General features: G+C 37.1%; 1 pseudogene; it reads right to left on the bottom strand.

The window, feature by feature from the left end:
* LOC138919743 (regulator of DNA class I crossover intermediates 1-like) overlaps positions 1–12,340 on the bottom strand; it is a 72,475-nt pseudogene that overhangs the window by 7,452 nt on the left and 52,683 nt on the right.

Raw genomic sequence — 12,340 nt, 5'->3', positions numbered from 1 at the left:
ACAAAAAAGAAAGGATTCAGGTAATCATAACAAATGCAGCTGAAAAAAGGAAAAGATACTAAAGCAATTTGGAGATTTATTCTGTTTTTCTTTTTCTAATTTGTTAAGTTGGATATCAGTTCATTTATTTTCAGGTTTTTTAAATAGTAAAAGCTCTTAGAGGTGTCAATTTTCTACAGAACACACCATTGGTTTTGGTTTTCATCAATTTCTATGTAATTTGTAATTTATTTTCATTTCCTTTTCTTTTTTTCTTTTTCAAAACCAGAGTGTTTCTTAATTTTCAAGAAGATAAGGGAGGTTAAGCAACTTCTTTTCCTCTTCTTTAGTTCTACTTTAATGAATTTTTTATTAGAGAATATGGCTATGAATCTCTCCTTAGATAAATCTCTTAGACTTTCTTTGTGGCTTACTACATGAATTAGGTTTGCAAATATAGTAGGGACTTATAGAAAACATATATTCTCTGTTGGTGGGATATACAGTTTTTAATAGACAGATAGGTAGCATAAAGGAGAAACCATCTAGTTGTTCACCAAATATGTTTCCCTTTCCTTGTAAGCATACAGCTAAAACACATTTCCTACCCTCCCCTGGAGTTGGTTTGGACACGTGATTTAAGTTCTGGTCATGGGCAAAGTGGTGTACACCACTGCCAGTGCTGGCCCATAAAAATTTTCTCCACAATCCTCCACTTCCTTTTCCCTTCCGCTATACCCAGTATCAACAAGTTGGAAACCTACCAGTTGAAGATACCAGAGTCCCTACCAGCTTGGAGCCCTGAATAACTTTGTCGAGCAAAGCCTCTTTTCTAACCTCACTATTTAATCATTTAAAAAGCCTTGTACATTCAACTCTTAGAATATTCAAGCCCCAAACCTGCACCAGTAAGACACAAGCTGAGAAAGCTATATAGACCCCCAAGACAGGCAAACACTCCAATATCCACTTCAGATCTGTTGATAGAGGATAACAGACAAATAAAATGGTCCCAAAGAGAAGAAACTAAATTATTTAAGGAATTTCCCCATCCTCTAGGATAGCAAGATTTTCACACAATGTCTGCCCAGCAGGATTTCATGATCGGTATGGATCAGTAACTCTGTATCACCTCTTCTTCTCCTTTCTGAATGGGCTTTTCATTGAATTTTTACTCTCCTTGTTCCAATAATATATATTTTATTTATATATATCTTGCCATCTTTTTATTTTTAACCTCTATTATTATGTTCTACATGTTTCTTGGAAAACTATAAAGATTATTTTTTTCTTCTCCATTTGATATTCTTGGAATCTTGTTAAGAAAAATCAACCTCTTTATATTTCATATATTAATTGCTAAGCAGGTTTCATTCCTTACATTTTACCTTTCCCATTTATCTAAACGTTATTTCATTCTTTCCCATCTTGATCAGGTTTCCTAGTGTGGCATCCCCACTCCCTTGAATTCTGAATATCTTCTACGTGTCTTTATTTCTCTAGTGATTACCTTCCCATTGGTAACAACCATAATTTAAATCTTATTCCTCTACTACTTTAAAATTAAATAAGTTCCAGTTCAAGATGGCAATGTAGGAGGATCCTGAACTCACCTCCTCCCACAGACACACCAAATCTACAGCTACATACAGAACAACTTCCTCTGAAAGAAACCCCAAAACAAGCTCAGAGACTCCTATACATCAGGGGAATGAGAAAAAACCCACAGTCAAATGGGTAGGAGAGGCCGAGACACAATCTTACATAAACCCCACCCTGGGCATGGTGATCCACAACCAGGAGGGAACCCACAACTCTGAGCTTCTCCCCAAGGAGTGAATGGCTTGACCCTCATATCTGGTACTTGAACTTTTAAGACCTTCACCAAAGAGATAAGCCCCCAAAACGTCAAGTTGTGAAAGCCAACAGGGCTTGTGTCCATGAGACCCACAAGGCTACACGGAACTGAAAAACAGTTCCTAAAGGGCTCGCACAGGCTCACCATGCTGCACCCCAGGGCCTAGAGCAGAGGCAGCTCACTGACTATCCAGTCTTTCTGTGAAACAAGCCTATTAGCTTATCCTCATAGCTGCAAACTAAGAGTCAGGCTTCTAATTAAACTCACATCTAAGGGCTGACTGTAATCCTCTCCAGTGAACTCGGAGGCTGGGTACCATCTTTCCACTCTCCCGCTGCCTCGCTCATGGTCACCAGTACCTTGCAGAATGGAGCTTACATTGGAGGGTCCCACAGGACTGTAACAAATGGAGAAAGAGTTCCTAACTGGCTACCCTCCAGGGCAAAGCAAAGAGACTGTAGATTGAATCGCACCCCAATCCTTCTGTGAGAGAAGCCTATTTGCTTATCCTAAATCTTTGGCCTAAGGAGCAGGCTTCTAATTTAACACACATCTACAGGCCTACTGAAATATTCTCCTAAGACCATAGAGCCCAGCGGGCACCATCTTCACAGTCCAACTCTGCCTTGCTCCAAGTCACCAGTATCTCCCAGTAAAGAGCTTGTGCACATTGTCTGGAGGCCCAGTTTTCGCAGCTGCCACCCATGGGATGCCCCTTGATCAGCTGGCTCTGGTAGCCAACAAGGCTTTGAAGGGGATCAGAATTGGCCATCTGAGCCAGCCCTGATGGCCTAGTGGTTGAAGTTCGTGTGTTCCACTTTGGTGGTCTGGGTTTGGTTCCCGGGCATGGAACCACGTGGCTCGTCTGTCAGCAGCCATGCTGTGGCGGCAGACCACATAGAAGAACTAAGACTTACAACTAGAATATACAACCATGCACTGAGGCTTTGGGGAGGGGAAAAAAAATGAAAGAGAGAGGAAGATTGGCAATAGATGTTAGCTCAGGGCAAATAAAAAAAAAAAAAAAGAATTTGCCACCCCAAAATGTGTCTCTTTGCCTTGATTATTTTAAGGACAAAAGAGTCTTTGACTCTTTGAAAGAAATTCTGACCTTCCCCCTAACTGCCTAAAAGAATTTAAGATAAAAGGGCCTGTCCCAGGAAGGAGATATCACCATAGATAATTCTAGGTGTGGTAGACAGAAAGACATCTAGCAAGGGCCGTTTTATCAAAAGATCTCTTTCAGTTTCCATTGTCTACAGATGGCCCAGCAAACACTTGTTTATCAAACATTTGCATTTCCATCGTCATGTAAATTGCCTTCCTCTCCTTTGAAGTCCCAAACCACTACCCCCAATATCCTCCTTTATCTTTAGCTGAAGATGGTATTCAGGTGGCAATTTCAGCCACTCCAGCAAGATTTTCCTGGGTTTCTCCCATGTACATATGTTATCAAACTTTGATTTTCTCCTCTTATTCTGTCTCATGTCAATTTAATTCTTAGACCAGCCAGAAGGACCCAGAGGGTAGAGGAATTGTTTTCCTCCCCTACAGTTTACGTTCACAGGTCCCACAGGACTATAATGAACAAAGAAAGAGTTCCTAACCAGCTACCGGTCCAGGGCACAGCAGTGAGGCAGCAGACTGAAATGCCCGTCTTTCTGTGAAAGAAGCCTATTAGCTTATCTTCATACCTATGGCCTGAGGGACAAGCTTCTAACTAAGCACAGACCTAGGGGCTAACTGCAATCCTCTCCAGAGACCAGGAAGCCCAATGGTTACCATCTTCACACTCTCCATCTGTCCCACCCTAGGTTGCTAATGTCTCCAAGAAAGGAGATTGTGCACATATCTAGCACCAGGGTTTCTGTGTCAGCTTCCCATAAGACACATCCCTTGATAGCCTGGCTCTGGTGGCCAGCAGGGCTTGTGTTCATAGATTCAACAGGATGTCAGCAAACAAACAGTTCTTATATGGCTATCACACCAGGGCTCAGTGCAGACGAGCACACAGAAATGCTCATGTCAAAGTCTTCCCATGAATGAGGTATATTTACATACTTCAAAAGCTGCTGCATCAGGGTCCAGTTTCCAATTAGACTGAATCTAGATGTTGACTGAGATCTTCCCTATTGGGACAGCGGCAGGTTTTTGCACACCCTCAAATACTGGGAGCCACTAAAAATAAAGTAGACTGCTTGAACAAGCACAAAGGTTTGAGAGACAACCAAGAGCTACAGCAGGGTTGAAACATAAGGTTCATCTCCTGCACGAGGCCACTTCTTCAAGACTAGAGAGGTGGCTGTTTTACAGAATGCATGGAAACCAACACAGAGAATCAAGGAAAATAAAGAAACAGAAGATGACATTCCATATGAAAGAACAAGATAAAGCCTCAGAAAAAGACCTTCATGAAATAAGTGATTTACCTGATAAAGAGTTCAAATTAGCCATCATAAAGATGCTCACCAAGGTCAGGAGAAAAATACACGAACAAAGTGAGAATTTCAACAAAGAGAACATAGCGTAGAACGTATAAGAAAAACACCAAAAATAAATCACAGAGCTGAAAAATACAATGGAAAGGTACAAAAGAAGACTAGATGAAGCCAAAGAAAGGATCAGTGAACAAAAAGACAGGGTAGTGGAATTTACCCAATCAGAGGAGCAAAAAGAAAAAGGAATGAAAAAGAATGAAGATAGCACAAGGAACTTATTGACAACATCAAGTGGACCAATATTTGTATTATAGGGGTCCCAAAAGAAGAAAGGGGCAGAAAATTTATCTAGAGAAATTATGACTGAAACTTCCCTAACGTGGGGAAAGAAACAGACATCCGGATCCAGGAAGCCCAGAGAGTTCCAAATGAGATGAACTCAAAGAGACCTCACCAAGACACATTATAATTAAGTTATCAAAAGTTAAAGACAAGGAAAGAATCTTAAAAACAGCAAGATAAAAACAACTTGTTACATCCAAGGAAACCCTCATAAGACTATTAGCAGATCTTAAGCAGAAACTTTGCAGGCCAGAAGGGAGTGGCACAACATATTCAAAGTGCTGGAAGAAAAAAACTGCTAGTCAAGAATACCCTACCCAGCAAAGCTGTCCTTCAGAATAGAAGGATAGATAAAAACTTTTCCAGACAACCAAAAGCTAAAAGAGTTTATCATCACTAGACTGGCCTTACAAGAAATGCTAAAGGGACTTTCAGCTAAACCGAGAGGGCCCTAAATCAGTAACAGGAAAACATATAAAATTATAAATCTTACTGGCAAAGGTAACTATATAGTAAAATTCAGAATAATCTAATGTTGTAGGTGATGGGTTAATCACTTATAAAGCTAGTATGAAGGTTAAAAGACAAAAGTACTAAAAATAACAACTACAATGATTTGTTAATAAATACACAAGATAAAAAGATATAAGTTGTGACATCAAAAACATAAAACTTGAGAGGGCAGTAAAAATTTAGATCTTTAGAATGCATTCAAACTTAAGTTTTTAAGAACTTAGAATGTTATAAGTTGTTTTACATAAGCCTCATGGTAACACAAAGAAAAAACCTACAGTAGATACACAAAAGATAAAGAAAAAGGAATCCTAAGCACACCATTACAGAAAATCACAAAGAAAGAAAAAAAGAAAAAACAAAGGAATTACAAAACAGTCAGAAAAAAATGAACAAAATGGCAAGTCCACACCTATTAATAATTACTTTAAATGTAAATGGACTAAATTCTCCACTCAAAAAATATGGAGTGGCTAAATAGACTGAAAAAACAAGATCCATCTATATGCTGCCTATAAGAAACTCACTTCAGAGGTAAGGACACACACAGTCTGAAAGTAAAGGGACAGAAAAAGATATTCCATGCAAATGAAAACCAAAAAAAACCTGGCATAGCTATACATATATCACACAAAATAGACTTTAATACAAAGAGACTTAGAGACAAAGAGAGTAATAAGAGACAAAGAAGGTCATTATATAGTCATGCACCACATAAAAACGTTTCACTCAACAACAGACTGTGTATACAACAGTGATCCTTTAAGAAAAGTAACATATAGTCTAGGTGTGTAGCAGGCTATACCATTGAGGTTTGTGTAAGTACTGTAAGAGAGGAAGAAATTTTCCTCTACTCTTCTAGGTTTTTCTGGCTGATCTAAAAATTAAATTGACACGAGGCAAATTAACAGGAGAAAAACAAAAGTTTAATAACATATACACATGTGAGAAACACAATAAAACCAAGTAACTAGCCAAAGCCTTCACCTTAAATATCATCTTCAGGTAAAGACAAAATAAGATGTTGGAGATGAAGAGAGTCAGGGACTTCAAAGGGAAAGAAGACAATTCACAGGTAAGTGAAAAGGAGCAAATGCTTAGAAAACAAGTGTTTGGCCAGAGAAACAGAAAAACACAGAAGGGAGTCCAAAAATCAGGCTTTTCTAGGTGCCTTCCTGTCTATCACCTAGTTCATGTTATGCTAAGGTGATAGCTTGCTTCCTGAGACAGCTCTTTTTAATCTGAATTCTTTTAGGCAGTTAAGGGGTAGGTTACAAGACAAACTTTCTAAGTCTTTTTTTCTCAAAAATAGTCAGCATAAAACAATCCTCATGTTAAAGAGACACATTTTGGGATGGCAAATTTTGTTCCCCTTTAGTATGCTCTATGAGGTTCTCACAATGATGAAATTGCCTACTGATGTATTTCTCAGAATGTATCCTGTCATTAAGCAATGCATGACTGCATAATAAAAAAGGGGTGAATCCAACAAAAGGATATGACATTTGTAAATATTTATGCACTCAACACAGGAACACCAAAATAAATAAAACATATATTAACAGACCTAAAGAGAGAATATATACAACAATACAACAGTAGGGGACTTTAATACCCCGCTTTCATCAAAGGATATATCATCCAGTCAGAAAATCAATAAAAACATATTGGCCTTACATGGCACTTTAGACCAGATAGACCAAACATACATACACAGAACATTCCATCCACAAGCAACAGAATACACATTCTTCTCAAGCACACAAGGGACATTCTCCAGGATAGGCCATATCTTAGGCCACAAAACAAATCTTAATAAATTTAAGAAGACTGAAATCACATTAAACATGTTTTCTAACTGCAGTGACGTGAAACTCAAAATCAATTACAAGAAGAAAACTGGAAAATTCACAAATATGTGGATATTAAATAACATGCTCCTGAACAACTAATGGGTCAAAGAAGAATCAAAAAAGAAATTAAAAAATATCTTGAGACAAATGAAAATGGAAATTCAACATACCAAAACTTATGGGATGCAACAAGAGCAGTTCTAAGATGGAAGTTCCTGGTGATAAATGCCCACATTAAGAAACAAGAAAGATCTCAAATAAACAACACAGCTTTACACCTCAAGGAACAAGAAAATGAACAAACTGAACCTAGTTAGTAAAAGACGGAAATAACAAAGATCAGAGTGAAAATAAATGAAATAGACACTAAAAGACACTAGAAAAGATCAATGAAACTAAGAGCTGGTTTTTTGAAAAGACAAACAAAATTGACAAACCATTAGCTAGACTTAACAAGAAAAAAGAGAGAGGACTCAAATAAATAAAATCAGAAATGAAAGAAAAGCCATTACAACTGATATCACAGAAATAAAAAGCATCATAAGACACCATTATGATTAATTATACAACAACAAACTGGACAATCTAGAAGAAAAAGATAAATTTCTAGAAACATACGACCTACCAAGACTAATTCATGAAGCAATAGAAAATATGAATAGACTTATTACTAGTAAAGATATCAAACCAGTAATCAAAAACTTCCCAATGTCAAAACTCCAGGACCAATGGCTTCCACTGGTGAATGCTGCCAAACATTCAAAGAAGAATTAATACCTATCCTTCTCAAACTATTTCAAAAAAGAGAAGAGGAGACAACTCTTCCAAACTCCTTTTATGAGGCCAGCATTACCCCCATATCCAAACTAGTCAAGGACACCACAAGAAAAGAAAATCACAGGACAATATCCCTGATGAACATACATACAAAAATCCTCAATAAAACATTAACACTTCAATCTAGGTGAATGGCACTATCCCATCAACTACCCATTTACCCAAATAATAAATCCAGGTCTCCTTCAATGTTTTCCTTCTCCCTTAACTAATCAACAACAACTATCAAATCAAGATCTTCTAAATCTTTGTGATAGCTCTTCCCTCATTTCCATCCTTACTTACACTGCTCAACTTCAAGCCCTCATTATTTTTTGCCCTGCCTTGAGTCATGCCACTTCTCAAATCTCTCATTGTTGCTAGAGTCAACTTTTTAATACTCAGATGTCATCAAACTCCTCTACTAAAATTTTTTCAGTGGCTCTGTTTGGTGACAGAAAATAAAACTGGTATATGTCATGTAAAGTCTTTTATGACCTAGCCCTTTATATTGTCTAGAATTATCTTTTGCCATTCCGCCATCGCTTGTAATTTACACTATAGTAGTAGCAATAACAACAACTGGAATGAAGTTACTTTGCAGCTTCTAAAATAAGCTATACTCTCTCACTTGTTAGTTTCTATCTATGTTGCTTCTTCATAGTATGAAGGCAGTTTGTCCATTTGGTAAACTTATTAATTGATATCCAGATCAAAAGTTTTCTCCTCTATTACATCTTCCTCCTGACTAGCCATGAAACTTAGAATTATTTTTTACTTGTCTCCCACTGCCCTTTGTACAAACCCCAATTGGAGCAATTTATCTAAATGTATTATATTTTTTTCTGTTTCTGTCTAGACCATAGCTTCCTAAAAACAGGTCCCATGTCCCTTCATCTCTGTACCTTGCAGAGTCTAGTGCATAACACAATATAAGCTTCATAAGAACAAAAACTGTTTCTTCACCACTGAATCTTCAGTGTTTAGCATATAGGAGAACGACAATAAATTCTATTAAATGAATTCATGATATGTACTCAATGTACATACTGAAGACAAAAAGACAACACAATTAATATAGTTGAAAATATACAGTCAGATAAGACAAAAGTTTGAATCCTGGCTCAAATGTGTAACTGTGAACAAGTTATTTAATCTTTCTGAACTTCAGTCTCTTTTGCTGTGAAGAGCTTACAGGATCCGGCTCTTGTAGATTAGAACTAAGTGAAACAGAAACTAGTGACCTACTCAACAAGGAATTCAAGCAAAATATCATGAGGATGCTCACAGATATGTGGAGAAGAATGGATGAACACAGTGAGCACATCAGCAAAGACTTGGAAGATATAAAAAAAAAACAATCAGAAATGAAGAATACAATACTCAAAATGAGAAATTCACTCGAGGGACTCAATAACAGAGTAGAGGAAGGAGAAGAACGGATCAGCGAACTAGATGAAAGACTAGAGGAAATCACCGAAGCAGAACAGAAAAGAGAAAAAAGAATTAGACAGAATGAGAAGAGAGTAAGGGAACTCTGGGACAATATCAAGCATGCTAACATTCGGATTATAGGGGTCCCAGAAGGAGAAGAGAGAGACAAAGGGACAGAAAGTTTATTTGTAGAAATAATAGAGGAAAATTTTCCTAACCTGAGGAAGGAAACAGACATCCAACTTCAGGAAGCACAGAGAGCTCCAAACAAGAGAAGCCCAAAGAGGCCCACACCAAGACATATTATAATCAAAATGTCTAAAATTAAAGACAAAGAGAGAATCCTAACAGCAGCAAGAGAAAGGCCGCAAGTGCCATATAAAGGGAAGCCCATCAGACTATCAGTGGACTTCTCAGTCGAGACCCTACAGGCAAGAAGAGAATAGCACGACATATTTAAAGGCTAAACGGAAAAAAACCTACAACCAAGAATACTCTATCCATCAAGGTTGTCATTCAGAATGGAAGGAGAGATAAACAGCTTCCCAGACAAGCAAAAATTAAAGGAGTTTATCACCAAGAAACCAGTTCTGCAAGAAATGCTGAAGGGACTTATTTAAGCGGGAAAGCAACAACCACAAATAGAGATAAAAAAAAATTATCAAAAAAACCCAAAACAACAACAACAAAAGACAGGCAATAAAATCACTAGTAAGGTAAAAGGACAGTAAAGGCAGCAGATCAACTACCTGTGAAGATAATATGAAGGTTAAAAGACAAATGTACTAAAATCACCTATTTCAATGATAAGAGGGTAATAGATAGACACACACTAAACACAAGACTATATATAATGTGAAAAACATAATGTGGGAGGAGGGGAGTGAAAAAGTAGAGCTTTTAGAAAGAGGTCAAGCTAAAGAGTCTATCTACTCAATATAGACTGTTACATGCACAGTATATTAAATAGGATCCTCATGGTAACCACAAACCAGAAACCTACAACAAGCAGGACAAAAAGTAAGACAAAAGAAATCAAACATATTACTAAAGATAACCATCAAACCACAAGGGAAGAGAGCAAGAGAAAAAGAAAGGAACTGAGAAGAACTACTAAAACACCCAAAAAAAGAAAAAGTGACAAAATGGCAATAAATACATATTTATCAATAACTACTTTAAATGTCAATGGACTAAATGCTCCAATCAAATGCCATAGGGTGGCCAACTGGATAAAAAAACAAGATCCATGTATATGCCGCATACAAGAGACACACTTCAGACCTACAGACACTCACAAACTGAAAGTGAAAGGATGGGAAAAGATATTCCATGCAAATGGCAAAGAAAAGAAAGCAGGGGTAGCAATACTTATATCAGACAAAATAGACTTTAAATCAAAAACTGTAATAAGAGACAAAGACGGGCACTACATAAAGATAAAGGGAACAATCCAACAAGAAAATATAACACTTGTAAATATCTACGCACCCAACATAGGAGCACCTAAATATATAAAGCAACTATTAACAGACATAAGAGGAGAAATAGACAGTAACACAATAATAGTAGGGGACTTTAACACTCCACTTACACCAATGGATAGATCATCCAAACAGAAGATCAATAAGGAAACACTCGCCTTAAAGGACACATTAGACCAGATGGACTTAGTAGATATATACAGAACATTCCATCCAAAAACCACAGAGTACACATTCTTTTCAAATGCCCATGGAACATTCTCCAGGACTGATCACATATTAGGCCACAAAACAAGTCTCAATAAATTTAAGAAGATCGAAATAATACCGTGCATCTTTTCTGACCACAAAGGTATGAAACTGGAAATCAACTACAGAAAGAAAACCAGAAAAGCCACAAAAATGTGGAGATTGAACAAAACGCTACTGAACAATGATTGGGTCAATGAAGAAATCAAAGAAGATATCAAAAAATTCCTGGAGACAAATGAAAATGAAAACATGACACGCCAAAATCTGTGGGATACAGCAAAAGCGGTTCTACAAGGGAAGTTTATAGCAATTCAGGCCTACCTCAACAAAGAAGAAAAATCCCAAATAGAAAATCTAAAAGCATACCTAAAGGTACTGGAAAAAGAACAACAAACAAAGCCCAAAATCAGAAGGAAGGAAATAATAAAAATCAGAGCAGAAATAAATGAAATAGAGACTAAGAAAACAATAGAAAAAATGAATGAAACCAAGAGCTGGTTCTTCGAAAAGATAAACAAAATGGACAAACCCTTAGCTAGACTCACCAAGAAAAAAAGAGAGAAGGCTCAAATAAATAAAATCAGAAATGAAAGAGCAGAGATTACAACGGACACCTCAGAAATACAAAAGATAATAAGAGAATACTATGAAAAGCTATACGCCAACAAATTGGATAATCTAGAAGAAATGGATAAATTCTTAGAAACATACAACCTTCCAAAACTGGACCAAGAAGATGTAGAAAATTTGAATAGACCGATCGCCAGTAAGGAGATCGAAACAGCAATCAAAAACCTCCCAAAAAATAAAAGTCCAGGACCAGATGGCTTCCCTGGTGAATTCTACCAAACACTCAAAGAAGAGTTAATACCTATCCTTCTCAAACTCTTCCAAAAAATTGAAGAGGAGGAGAGGCTTCCTAACTCCTTCTACGAAGCAAACATTATCCTGATACCAAAACCAGACAAGGACAACACAAAAAAAGAAAATTACAGGCCAATATCACTGATGACCATCGACGCAAAAATCCTCAACAAAATACTAGCAAATCGAATACAACGATACATTAAAAAGATCATACATCATGATTAAGTGGGATTCATTCCGGGGATGCAGGGATGGTTTAACATCTGCAAATCTAACAACGTGATACACCACATTAACAAAATGAAGAATAAAAATCACATGATCATCTCAACAGATGCAGAGAAAGCATTTGACAAGATACAGCATCCATTTATGATAAAAACTCTAAATAAAATGGGTATAGAATACCTCAACATAATAAAGGCCATATATGACAAACCCACAGCAAATATCATTTTCAATGGAGAAAAACTGAAAGCTATCCCTCTAAGAACAGGAACCAGA

The sequence above is a fragment of the Equus caballus genome, chromosome 21, assembly GCF_041296265.1.
Source record: "Equus caballus isolate H_3958 breed thoroughbred chromosome 21, TB-T2T, whole genome shotgun sequence".
Lineage (NCBI taxonomy): Eukaryota > Metazoa > Chordata > Mammalia > Perissodactyla > Equidae > Equus > Equus caballus.
This window is presented reverse-complemented; position numbering and strand designations above follow the sequence as displayed.